This window comes from Onychostoma macrolepis, chromosome 17 (genome assembly GCF_012432095.1).
Source record: "Onychostoma macrolepis isolate SWU-2019 chromosome 17, ASM1243209v1, whole genome shotgun sequence".
In the NCBI taxonomy this organism is placed as follows: domain Eukaryota; kingdom Metazoa; phylum Chordata; class Actinopteri; order Cypriniformes; family Cyprinidae; genus Onychostoma; species Onychostoma macrolepis.
Window position 1 is genome coordinate 9,176,395 of NC_081171.1, and position 14,681 is coordinate 9,191,075.

The window sequence follows — 14,681 nt, forward strand, 5'->3', positions numbered from 1 at the left end:
GAAAACACTGGGGGCCGGCGTTACCATGGTGATAAAACACTTCTGTCACTGCGTCTGCCTCTCGTGAAATGCTATCAAAAGTTCATGTCTGCATGTGAGATTTGTAAGATTAATGTTTCTGGTCTTTTACATGCTGTAAAAACATAAATGCTAGGCAGCGTTTATCAGTCTGTCTTTTTTTGTCGTGGTACTGTCAAGGGACATACGAGTTGTTACCTGGTTTGCAAAAATGGTACTGAATGATTACATTATATTGTGGTACACCAAGAATAAATACTGTGATATGGTTAGAATACTATGGTATTGACACACTACTACTTGTCCAAATAAATGTGATTTCACAATTTCCAAAACAACATAAGACTATTGTGATTTATAGGCTATCATGGTTTCTGTATCATAGTATTTACATGGTACTTAAAAGCACATCATGGTCCCTATCCCAAAAAAAGAAAGAAAGAAAACATACTGTGGTAATTTGATACCGTTGTATGTTGTCAGATGGTAATAATCAAAATATTTTGTGGTACTGACATTCTTAATTTTTTATATAATACTTTCAAGAATATCATCAGTGTAACAAAGTCTCAACCTTTAACTTAAAAAAAATAAAAATAAAATAAATATTTATCAAACACATGGGGTCAGCAAGATTTTGCTTAGATTTTTTGTTTAAAGAAATTAATTTCAATCTTGGTAGATTTTATTCAGCAAGGACTTTTGAGATTCATCAAATATGGCTGTAAAAATATGTATAATGTTACAAAAATATATATATTTGAAATAAATGCTGTTCTTTTTAACTTTCTATTCATATATACATTCTATTCTATTTATATATCAAAGAAATAAATTTAAAAAATCACATTTCCACAAAAAGATTAAGCAGCACAAATGTTTTCAGCATTAATAATAATAATACCAAATCAGCAATTCTAAAGAATCATGTGACATTGAAGACTAGAGTAATGGCTGCTGAAAATTTAGCTTTGCATCACAGGAATAAATTAGGCCTACATTCTATATATATATATATATACAGTGGGGCAAAAAAGTATTTAGTCAGCCACCAATTGTGCAAGTTCTCCCATTTAAAAAGATGAGAGAGGCCTGTAATTTTCATCATAGGTATACCTCAACTATGAGAGACAAAATGAGGAAAAAAAATCCAGAAAATCACATTGTAGGATTTTAAAAGAATTAATTGGTAAATTCCTCGGTAAAATAAGTATTTGGTCACCTACAAACAAGCAAGATTTCTGGCTCTCACAGACCTGTAACTTCTTCTTTAAGAGGCTCCTCTGTCCTCCACTCGTTACCTGTATTAATGGCATCTGTTTGAACTTGTTATCAGTATAAAAGACACCTGTCCACAACCTCAAACAGTCCAACTCAAAACTCCACCATTGCCAAGACCAAAGACCTGTCAAAGGACACCAGAAACAAAATTGTAGACCTGCACCAGGCTGGGAAGACTGAATCTGCAATAGGTAAGCATCTTGGTGTGAAGAAAGCAGCTTGGTGTGAAGAAATCAACTGTGGGAGCAATTATTAGAAAATGGAAGACAGACAAGACCACTGATAATCTCCCTCGATCTGGGGCTCCACGCAAGATCTCACCCCGTGGGGTCAAAATGATCACAAGAACTGTGAGCAAAAATCCCAGAACCACACGGGGGGACCTAGTGAATGACCTGCAGAGAGCTGGGACCAAAGTAACAAAGGCTACCATCAGTAACACACTGCGCCAGGGACTCAAATCCTGCAGTGCCAGGCGTGTCCCCTGCTTAAGCCAGTACATGTCCGGCCCGTCTGAAGTTTGCTAGAGAGCATTTGGATGATCATATGGTCAGATGAAACCAAAATAGAACTTTTTGTTAAAAACTCAACTTGTCGTGTTTGGAGGCGAAAGAATGCTGAGTTGCATCCAAAGAACACCATACCTACTGTGAAGCATGGGGGTGGAAACATCATGCTTTGGGGCTGTTTTTCTGCAAAGGGACCAGGACGACTGATCCGTGTAAACGAAAGAATGAATGGGGCCATGTATCGTGAGATTTTGAGTGAAAACCTCCTTCCATCAGCAAGGGCATTGAAGATGAAACGTGGCTGGGTCTTTCAGCATGATCCCAAACACACCGCCTGGGCAACGAAGGAGTGGCTTCGTAAGAAGCATTTCAAGGTCCTGGAGTGGCCTAGCCAGTCTCCAGATCTCAACCCCATCGAAAATCTTTGGAGTCCGTGTTGCCCAGCAACAGCCCCAAAACATTACTGCTCTAGAGGAGATCTGCATGGAGGAATGGGCCAAAATACCAGCAACAGTGTGTGAAAACCTTGTGAAGACTTACAGAAAACGTTTGACCTCTGTCATTGCCAACAAAGGGTATACAGGTGCTGGTCATATAATTAGAATATCATCAAAAAGTTGATTTATTTCACTAATTCCATTCAAAAAGTGAAACTTGTATATTGTATTCATTCATTACACACAGAATGATATATTTCAAATGTTTATTTCTTTTAATTTTGATGATTAGAGCTTACGGCTCATGAAAGTCAAAAATCAGTATCTCAAAATATTAGAATATTTACATTTGAGTTTCAATAAATGACCATCCCTACAGTACAAATTCCGGGTATCTCTTGTTCTTTGAAACCACAATAATGGAGAAGACTGCTGACTTGACAATGGTCCAGAAGACGAACATTGACGCCCTCCACAAAGAGGGTAAGTCACAGAGGGTCATTACTGAAAGGTGTGGCCGTTTACAGAGTGCTGTATCAAAGCATATTAAATGCAAAGTTGACTGGAAGGAATAATTTGGGTAGGAAAAGGTGCACAAGCAACAGGGATGACTGCAAGCTTGAGAATACTGTCAAGCAAAGCTGATTCAAACACTTGTGAGAGCTTCACAAGGAGTGAACTGAAGCTGGAGTCAGTGCATCAAGAGTCACCACACTCAGACGTCTTCAGGAAAAGGGCTACCAAGCCACTTCTGAAGCAGAGACAACATCAGAAGCATCTTAACTGGGCTGTGGAGAAAAAGAACTGGACTGTTGCTCAGTGGTCCAAAGTCCTCTTTTCAGATGAAAGTAAATTTTGCATTTCATTTGGAAATCAAGGTCCTAGAGTCTGGAGGAAGAGTGGAGAGGCACAGAATCCAAGTTGCTTGAAGTCCAGTGTTAAGTTTCCACAGTCTGTGATGATTTGGGCTGCCATGTCATCTGCTGGTGTTGGTCCACTGTGTTTTCTGAAGTCCACAGTCAACGCAGCCATCTATCAGGAAATTTTAGAGCACTTCATGCTTCCTTCTGCTGACGAGCTTTATGGAGATGCTGATTTCATTTTCCAGCAGGACTTGGCACCTGCACACAGTGCCAAAGCAACCAGTATCTGGTTTAAGGACCATGGTATCCCTGTTCTTAATTGGCCAGCAAACTCGCCTGACCTGAACCCCATAGAAAATCTATGGGGTATTGTGAAGAGGAAGATGAGAGACACCAGACCCAACAATGCAGATGAGCTGAAGGCCACTATCAGAGCAACCTGGGCTCTCATAACACCTGAGCAGTGCCACAGACTGATCGACTCCATGCCACGCTGCATTGCTGCAGTAATTCAGGCAAAAGGAGCCCCAACTAAGTATTGAGTGCTGTACATGCTCATACTTTTCATGTTCATACTTTTCAGTTGGCCAAGATTTCTAAAAATCCTTTCTTTGTATTGGTCTTGAGTAATATTCTAATTTTCTGAGATACTGAATTTGGGATTTTCCTTAGTTGTCAGTTATAATCATCAAAATTAAAAGAAATAAACATTTGAAATGTATCAGTCTGTTTGTAATGAATGAATATAATATACAAGTTTCACTTTTTAAATGGAATTAGTGAAATAAATCAACTTTTTGATGATATTCTAATTATACGACCAGCACCTGTATAACAAAGTATTGAGATGAAATTTTGTTATTGACAAAATACTTATTTTCCACCATAATTTGCAAATAAATTCTTTAAAAATCCTACAATGTGATTTTCTTTCTCATTTTGTCTCTCATAGTTGAGGTATACCTATGATGAAAATTGCAGGCCTCTCTCATCTTTTTAAGTGGGAGAACTTGCACAATTGGTGGCTGACTAAATACTTTTTTGCCCCACTGTATATATATATATAATTTCACAATATTTTTGTTTTTACTGTATTTTGGTCAAATAAACACTTCTCTCAAGGGTCCTAAACTTTTGAACGGTAGTGTAGATCTACAGTAGCCTATATCAGATTAAGAACACTTAAGTTTGTTCAGTGCTGCTTAAGCCCTGAAAGTAGCCTACACCAGTGTTTACCATCCTGCTGTATTCCCCTGCATGTCTATTTCAGGTCTTTGTAAAGCGATAAACAGAATTCCTTTATTATTAATCCAACTGTCCTTCTGAGACACCGGAGCTGTCTTGTGAGTAGGCTACAGCGCTGGATTAATTACATCCTGTTTTTGCTTATTGTATAACTGTGGGAGGCAGCATGGAATAAGAAGTAATTGGTTTTCGCGAAAGGCCTTTCGGCCGGCCCTTTAAGAAAGCCACACAAACACCTCTCCATTAACCAAAGCAATTGTGACTTACCGCTGAGACGGTTCTAGCAATTGCGCGATGGTGATTATCCTATTTTTGGGTTCACTCAAGTTCCTCTATAATTACATCAAATGAGAATGTATTTCAATTCAATTGTCTGAAACTGAATTAGGCTACTCCCTGCTCCCTAAAGATGTAGCTAAAGCTGTGTGTTTTATAAGTGCCCAAAAAGTGAAATTCTCAAGTTTCTCAAATAAGTCATAAGGACATTGAGCATTATGTAAAATGCTATTAAACGCCCACAATCCCCGGAGAAGCATCAAGTATGTAGAAAGAGCTATTGGCCAGAGAAGATGAGGAGGCTTTCCTCTTCTAGCACCTCCACGCACGCCAGACGGCTTCTAGGTACCACATCCATTTCAAAGCAAGCAGAAAGGCCCTGCCCTCTCAGATAAAATTATACGCTGTCAGGATGATGTATGTAGTCATATAATTTTTATTGCTGCCACTTTATCTGTTCTTCCTGCTGGCACCGTGTTTCTGCCCTGTTGCCCTCCCGTTTTCCCGCGTCCCTCCCATTACTCTGTCATTACCAGTCACTGGCAGGTACCGTTACCGGCAGCGGGTGCAGGAGTGCGAGACTCGTTCGGCCCTCGATCCGCGGCTCTGTCTTAAATCAGCTGAAAGAACGAGCGCGCGGTGCGTTACTTTAACGCAACACAAAAATTACAGCAAAGTCGGTCACACATCTGTCACCAAGGGAGATGGAGCATCGCATTACATTATAATCTACTCCATTAGCATGAAACATTTGATCTATTGTGGAAGATTTTCCTGCAGTGTTTACCTTTCAGGGTGAACTATGACAGAAAAATGAAGCTTGAAGTAAATTCTTGATACAGTTGTTTGAGTGTGATAAAATTATTTGCAGGTAGCCTATGTATGGGTATGTGTAATATATTTATAAGTACATTTTTATTTGTTATAATATCCTTTATATAATATCATTATAATATAAAATGTAAATTATATATATAATTTGTATTTATAAAAATATTTGAATATACTGTATTTAATAAATTTTTACAAAAATTGTATGTGTATGTATAGCATATATAATATTTATGTAGCCTAAAATATTATATATAATATATTTTTAAATATATATATATATATATATAATTCTTTATATATATATATATATATAGTAGTCAACATTTGAAGTGGATCAAAAAGTTCATTAAAGTTGTCCTAAGTCAAGAACGGGTATCATTTTGGTTTTAGTACAACTTTGATGAAAGGTTTTGATCCACTTCACACGTTGACTACTGTGTATATGTGTATATATATTTCTTTTTTATATTTGTTTCTATATAAATTAAATAAATATATTCATATAACATTTTTATATATAATAACATTTTAAAATAGCAATACATAAGGCAATATAAAATATTTAAATTTTATAAATATTTGAAAATAAATGTATATTTATAGTTTTTTAAAATTATTTTGTACTTTCTATTTTGTTCACATAACATGTCCTGAACTTACTTACTTACTTACTTTATTTCTTTATTTCTTATTTTTTATTTGTTTACTTTTTTGTTTGTGGTGGTGGTAGTGCAGTATAGTGCGTAAAAATGATTTTATCAGAAGCTAATTTAAAATAATTAAGAATATGCTAGTATATATTTTTTTTTAAATGGTAGGCAACTTTTGTATGTATATACCATATACCATAGTAGGAAATATGGTATTACTGTCTGGTACCACCACAGCCCTCTTTTTTTAGTGGCAACACAATCACATTCACATCTGCCTGAGTACAATGGCTTATCCTCAAGACAAAGAGAAAATGTGGTTTTACCTTCAAAAGCCCTCATTTTGGGAGCTAATTAAGCAACATTAGCTTTGCAAATTGGGGCAAAATTGCATTTGCTGTGTCATTTTTATAATCACTGCCATTACCAATAATTACTGCAGCAGTCGCATTGAGATGCAGGGCAGTGGCTCTGGGAACAGGCCTGCACACTCATTCTCTTAGCAAAACACTCCCCCTAGTGCCTCCATACATGATCATTTAACCAAAATCAACACTGTTCCTAAACACTGAGCACAGAGGTCAGACCAGTACCCCTTCCGAACTTGATTTCATATTATGAAAATTATAGAGTTAGGTTTTGAGCTTCTCACCGGCAAAAATCAACTGCAATGTGTGTGATCTTGTCTACCGTCACTGACTGCTGGTGTGGGGTTTCCACACCATTAGCATGCTTAGCTTTTGCCCTTTCTTTGTGGTTTAAAGAGCACCCAGAGCTTGTCAGGACAGCTGCCTGGAGTCCTGTGAGGTGAGCCGATCAGAGACAACATTTCGCCATTGTGAATAGTCAGGAACGACAGCACCGGAATACCAAGTGTCTGATCAAATGGAAGTGGAATTTTAGACGTTCCATTCTACAAAGTGAAACACTGTGCAGCCTGTTTATTCATTAGCTATTCATTAGTGGCAGAATTAGATGCTGAATGCACAATTCATTCAAACTTAAATTCTTCAATTAAGAGGGCAATGAAATTTAAATGGTTCTGTCAATTTGTGTGATGGTTCATAGTTTTACGGGTGCAAATGTGTGCTGATTTTCCAAATATGTGATAAGTAGTCATTTATTTTAATACTGACATTTTTATTAGATTGTAAGTCCTATTTACTATTGATAACACAGTATATGTATATGTGTGTGTGTGTGTGTGTGTGTATATATATATATATATATATATATATATATATTTGTCAGAGAGTCACAGTCACCGCCGTCAACAGCAATCACCAGATCACAATCACCTGAGTTCTAATCACCCGCACCTGCAATCCCTCATCAGCACTCTCATAAGTACACACTCTCTCTGACACTCATTGTCCAGTCTACAGTTCACCACCCAAACAGTAACCTGACTCCACTCATGCTTACCTGTATTAATACTTACCTGTTGCTTCTCAGACCTTCTCCCACAATCCTCCTGCAAATCTCCGTAAAGGAATCCCCTGACTCCTGGTTCCCGCTCGTCATCGATCCTGTAATAGAAACTCCGATCAGCTGACAGCTAAGACCCCCCGAACTATTCCAACTTCCAAGATACTCAACTACCACTCTCTCTCCATGATCGGCTCCCAACCTGTTAATAAACCATCTTGTCATTTCACTCACCTCTGGTTTCCGTCTCTATTTGTGACAGAAGACCGGACCAACACCGCTACTCCCATGGATCCCCGGCCTTCATCACCCTCCGAGATCCTGGAGGAGCTGGTCAACACTCTTCGGGCTTCGCTTCTGCCAACACCACCCCCTCAATTTGCCTCTGCCAGTCCCATGGCGTTACCGGCTGCCTATGCGAATCTCCCAACGCCTATCTGCCTGCCACACCACCGAAGCTGCTCACCAGTCTGTCTCACCCGCCACCAGTCCCCCAGTACCAGAACCCATGCAAGTAGACACAGCTCGTCTCTCCAGCTACGAACGTGCCCGCCGATTGGCAGCTGGGCTGTGCCTTTACTGTGCTTCTGCAGACCACTTCATCCGATCATGCCCCACCAGACCCCCCCACGTCCAGCGGTGAGTACTCTCCAGACAGATCCTATAATCTCCAAGCTTTCTGTGCTTACTGTGCAACTATTCACTCCAGCCCAATCCGTTTCAGCCTTTGCCCTGGTCGACTCGTGCTCCTCTGGCAATTTCATCTCCCAAGACCTCCTAAGCCGCCTATGCTTACCCCATCAACGGCATGCCCGGGAGCTCCGAGTTGAGACAATTAATGGAAAGCTGCTAGGATGTGGGTATGTGAAGTTCGAGTCTCCTCCGATGAAGCTCAAGATCGGCAATCTGCATGAGGAAGAGATTAAATTTCTGGTACTGGAGGGACCCACTGTGGATATCATCCTGGGACGCCCCTGGCTCATACTCCATTTTCCAGAGATCAGATGGGAATCCAGTGAGGTAATTTGCTGGAGCGAATGGTGTCATCAACACTGTCTCAGAGAAATTCCACGGCCACCTCTCAAGTTACACTCTGCTCAGGTCGCCTCCACGCGGGTTGAGAGTCCCAATTATAATCTGATTATAGGGCGTTCCAGGATGTCTTCAGCAAGCAGGCAGCCACTCAGTTACCACCTCATCGGCCATGGGACTGTGCCATAGATCTGCTGCCTGGATATAAACTCCCCAAAGGTAGAGTATATCCGCTGTCCATCCCGGAGCGCAAGGCTATGGAGGAGTACATCAAGGAGGCTCTTAATCAGGGGTACATCCGGCCATCCAGTTCACCAGCGGCATCAAGCTTCTTCTTCGTGGGTAAGAAGGACGGGGCTTGAGGCCATGCATTGATTATCGAGCTCTGAATGCCCAGACTGTCAAGCTCCCCTATCCACTTCCCCTGGTCCAGGCCGCTCTCGAGGAACTCCGTGGGGCCCGCATCTTCTCTAAGCTGGACCTGCGCAGTGCTTACAACCTCGTTTGGATACGGGAGGGCGACGAGTAGAAGATGGCATTCATTACTCCCTCCGGCCACTATGAATACCTTGTGATGCCGTATGGCCTTGCCAACGCCCCCTCAGTCTTTCAAGAGTTTATGAACAAGGTGTTCCGGGAGTTCCTCAACTGCTTTGTTATAGTCTATATCGACAAAATCCTTATTTACTCCTGGAAACTGGCCGACCATCGCCACCACGTTGCGCAGGTCCTTCAAAAACTCAGGCAATTCCATCTTTACCTAAAGCTAGAGAAGTGCGAGTTCCATTGCCCCACGGTGCAGTTCCTCGGCTATATCATCGGAGAGGAAGGTATCCAGATGGATCAGGGAAGGTAACAGCAGTTACGGAATGGCCGACTCGCCAGTCTGTTAAGGAATGACAGAGATTTCTTGGATTTGCCAATTTCTTTCGCCGGTTCATCAAGAATTTCAGTCTGCTCACAGCCTCTCTTACCACCCTGCTCCGTGGAAAGCCCAAGTCCCTGTCCTTTAATTCCAGCGCCCACGAACCCTTCGAAAGCCTCAAGACCGCATTCAGCGTGGCCCCCATCCTTCGTCATCCAGACCCCCATGTGCCATTCGTGGTGGAAGTGGACGTCGACCCTGGTCACATATGGGAATCGACTTTGTGACTGACCTCCCAGAATCCGGAGGAAATACCTGCATCCTAGTAGCAGTGGACCGCTTTTCAAAGGCATGCAAGCTAATTCCTCTCCGTGGATTGCCAACGGCCCTAGAAACTGTGGAACACTTATTCCATCATATATTCAGGAACTTCAGAGTACCAGAAGACATTGTGTCTGATCGCGGTCCACAGTTCATTTCCCATGTGTGGAAAGCCTTCTTCCACCTGCTAGGAGTCACGGTGAGCCTGTCCTCCGGGTACCATCCACAGACAAATGGCTAGACTGAGCGGAAGATCCAAGAACTCGGACGGTACCTCCAGGCATACTGCCAGGAGGATCAGTACAGCTGGAGCCGCTTCCTCCTGTGGGCCGAGTATGCACAGAATTTCCTCCGTCAGAACACCACAGGCCTTGCGCCGTTCCGGTGCATACTCGGTTACCAACCCCCGCTCTTCCCATGGACGGGAGAGCCATCGGAGGTTCCAGCTGTAGACCACTGGTTCCGGGCGAGCGAGAGAGTGTGGGACTCAGCTCACGTCCACCTTCAGCGGGCTGTGCGGAGACATAAGGACTTCGCGGATGCCCGGCGCGCTCCAATTCTCATCTACCACCCTGGAGACCGGGTGTGGTTATACACCCGAGATCTGCGACTCCGCCTGCCCTGCAAGAAGCTGAGTCCCCGCTATATTGGTCCGTTCAAGATCCAGAGGCAGATCAATGAGGTCACGTATTTTAAAACGTCCTATTTACTATTGATAACACAGTATATGTATATGTGTGTGTGTGTGTGTGTGTATATATATATATATATATATATATATATATATATATATATATATTTGTCAGAGAGTCACAGTCACCGCCGTCAACAGCAATCACCAGATCACAATCACCTGAGTTCTAATCACCCGCACCTGCAATCCCTCATCAGCACTCTCATAAGTACACACTCTCTCTGACACTCATCGTCCAGTCTACAGTTCACCACCCAAACAGTAACCTGACTCCACTTGTGCTTACCTGTATTAATACTTACCTGTTGCTTCTCAGACCTTCTCCCACGATCCTCCTGCGAATCTCCGTTAAGGAATCACCTGACTCCTGGTTCCCGCTCGTCATCGATCCTGTAATAGAAACTCCGATCAGCTGACAGCTAAGACCCCCGAACTATTCCAACCTCCAAGATACTCACCTACCACTCTCTCTCCATGATCGGCTCCCAACCTGTTAATAAATCATCTTGTCATTTCACTCACCTCTGGTTTCCGTCTCTGTTTGTGGCAATATATATGTATGTATACTGTATGTCACTTTTGCCACGGCTGCCTCCCCTCTAATTATCATCATTACTATTATATTATATGTTATTATATGTATCATAATATAAATATAGATATATATATAAAACCTAAATTATATATATAATTATTCATATACAAATATGTATAAACAAATCATCATAAACACACACACACACGCATATATATATGTATAATAACAAAATTTATTAATCATGTATTTATAAATATGTATATAAATATACCATCATAAGCCTATTATATATACCCCCTCTATATAATGTATATTTAAATAATATATTAATTTATTATACATGGTATATTATATAAAAGTATTGATTTATTTATTTATTTGTTTGTTTGATATTCTATTACATCCTTCAATTCATTGTGCTTTTTCTATAATCTCATACACTGTCTTTTAAAATACCTGTCTTTTTTATTATTTTGTTCAGCTACAAGCTTGGTGTATATCTCTTTTTTGCAGTTTAAGCTTTCAGATACCTCATACTCAACCAAGTGTTTGAAATGTCACTGAGTGCTACTTTCCAACACAATTTAAGCCTTTCAAAGGTCACTTTATTCAATGGCCTGCACATTCTGTGGATTTGTTTCTTTTGTTTTTTGTTTTTTCTTTCGCTTTGATTGTGAGGGAAATGACAGATGAGTTGTCGCACAGTTTTGTCTCATCACACAACCACTTCTCCAGTCGTGCCAGAGTAACTCTGTGAGCTCCGTGCTCGTGTTCTATCATGAGCGACGCTGATGGCTGTAGCTACAAGACATGTTTCTCTTTTTTTATTTCCTGCCTCCCCAAGCAACACAACGATAATGTCAAAGTACAAAGTTGAATATACCCAAACTCTGAGTGCTGAGGCAGAGGAGGCCATAAATACAGTTTTGCTTGCTAATGTATGAATCACAGCTTGCCTCTAGTGTATCTTATTGAGTTGTTTTGTGAAACTGTCATCGGTAAAGATGTTGGATAGTTGGCGCCATGGCACAGTGGTATATCTGTCAACATATGAGCAGTTGTGCTCAAGAGGGCGCTGGTTTGAATCTGACCCATATCACATACCAATCTTGTTCCCCTTTCTCTCTCTCTTCCTGTGTATCTCAGTTATGAGGCAAAAACCCATAAAATGTTGAGTAAACTGTTAAGAGCTGTTAATTCTGTAAGATTTTTTAGGGATGCTGTCTATGCAGAACTTCACCGCCATGATGGTAGGGTGTTGCTATGCGGTTGCTAGGGTATTCTGAGTGTTTTTAGTATGCTGCGATGTAGTTGCCAGGGTGCTCTGTCTCATAAGCCTAAAGCCTCTTATTATCACCAAGGCTGCAATTATTTGTTCAAAAATACAGTAAAAAGATTAATATTTTTACAGTTAAGTCATGAAGTTACCAAAAAGGCAATTAAAGCTGCCTTAAAACTGTGCATGTAATATATTTTATATGATTCACATTTATGAACATGTCTCTAAAATGGTTTTCAAAAGTGTCCTGGAGCAGCCCAGCACTGTCTCCCTCATCTAACACACTCGATTCAACTCGTCAGCTCATTAATAGAAGACCTGAAGTGGGTCAGAAAAGCTCTTAAAGAAATAGCAGCCAAAGACAACCTTATAACCAGCTGCTGTGATGTCTATTCATTACAGAACAAAAGAAAAAAGAGGAAATCAGTAACTTTTATAGCTTTAAGGATTCATTTGCATTTAATTTAGAATTTAGTGTTTGATAACTTCAATTTCAATTTCTGTATATTTCTGCTGAAGGGCACAGGTAAATATGACATTTATTATAATGGGTTTATGTGAAGATTGTTTTAAGTTCACTTAAATTAGAAGTTTTTTTTTTTTTTAAAGTCTAATAAATGTTAAAATTGATAGCTCTCAATTATACTGTAATGTTGAATGGCTATATCGTTCATATAGTCTACAGTGTATATATGGCTATAGTCTAAAGGCTACAGTCCAAAGGGCAATTTTATAGAGAAATCGTATTGTGTCAGTGAAACTGTCCTTCAGTCATAAAAAAGATGCCATTAAACAAATATAAAAAAATATACTGTCTTTATGTTGTTTGTACATTAATTTGAAGATTGAATGTGAAATTATTGCAATATAAAAGTATATTTAAAAACTTTAATGTTAGGTGGGATTAATTGCGATTAATTTCAGAAAAATGTGCGATTAATTAGTTGTTGTTTTTTTATCGATTGACAGCACTAATATATACACAAAATAATATATTTTTATATCCAACCTTCTATATATATATATCTATATTCTTTTTTTTCTTTTTTTCAGTTTTTGAGAAAAGAAATGGTGTTTTTTATCTCAGCAATGGTTGTGATTACAGTAGACCTTGTAGAGGTCAGCAGTCGAATTACTTTCTGTCTCTCAGAATCAGAGTGTCTCACTGTCTTCCTCTCTCCATCTCTTTTCATATCTCTCATTCGTTCTGTCATAAAATCACAGATTAGGTGAGCAAATGTTCAGACACACTGAGGAGTACCAGCTGCCGTTGTTATGGTGATGTGCGCTTTCAGCAGGCAGAGCCCCTGGCTTCCTGGTGTGTTGATTATGGCCCATTATGTTATTTGCGCAGACATTGTTTTTAATCGGCCTGCACCCGTTGCCATGGTAACGTGGATGGGGCAATGATTTTGAGGTGCTGGGGTCTCACAGCTCGCTGCTGTTTCATACACTGTTTGTTTACTCGTCACATATTTCGATATTGTGGTCAGCGGTGAGGCGTGATGTGAGGTGTGTCCGACTTGCACCTGTGTGTGTGTGTGTGTGTGTGTGAAGTTGTCCGCACTTGCTCTCAGTGCAGAAGTAACCATTAACATCAAAGCTACGGTTGGTCACATGTACTGCATTCTATTCATGTTTGAGGATAGTTACCTTAACTAATCTCAAAAATTCAGTTCGCTCAAATTCGAGTCAGAATTTTCACTTAAAAAAGTGTTTTTTGGACATGCATTCCTCAGTATCTTGCAGTACTGTTCTGCAGAATGTGAATATGATCACAAAAAGTAACATGGTGCTCCATGGAATTCATGATATTTACACAGTTTTCCAACCACCAAATAAGTACAAAAAGCATTGTGGGTTTTTTTTTTTTTTTTAGCAATGTCATGTAATTTACAAAAAAAAGTACCATGGTAATACCATAGCTTTTGGACATGTACTGTACCATGTTGAATACCATAGTAAATATTAGTAATAAACTTAATGCACTATGATATTTACATGGTATCTTAACCTACAAATAAGCTCTAGATAGAAAGTTTTCTTTTTTTTTTTCTTTTTCTTTTTTTTACCACAACAATACTATGTAATTAAAAAAACAAAAAAACAAAAAAAAACAAGGTACCATGATGATAGTTTTTGGACATGTACTGCACCATGGTGAATACTGTGGTACTAAAATTCATCTATGATATTAATGACTATGATACGTATGATACGTTGACTATGATACGTATCCAAACCCACAAATATGATCCAAAAAATATGGTGTTACCAAGTTTTTTACCATAGTAATACCATGGTACTTTAAAATATACCATGGTACTGAAGTTTATGGACCAAGATATTTACTCCAAATATGTCCAAAAGGTGATGGTTAGAAAAATATGTCAGAAACTGTAAAAATAAGT

General features: G+C 39.7%; 1 protein-coding gene across 1 annotated transcript in view; it reads left to right on the forward strand.

Annotated features, from left to right (window-relative positions):
* Positions 1 to 648, forward strand: part of alkbh1 (alkB homolog 1, histone H2A dioxygenase) — a 9,472-nt gene extending 8,824 nt beyond the window's left edge. The window contains exon 7 of the mRNA XM_058749204.1: positions 1 to 648. This exon is cut by the window's left edge and continues 922 nt beyond it. The gene's annotated coding sequence lies outside the window, so the exon portion shown is untranslated.
* Positions 649 to 14,681: the final 14,033 nt, after the last annotated feature.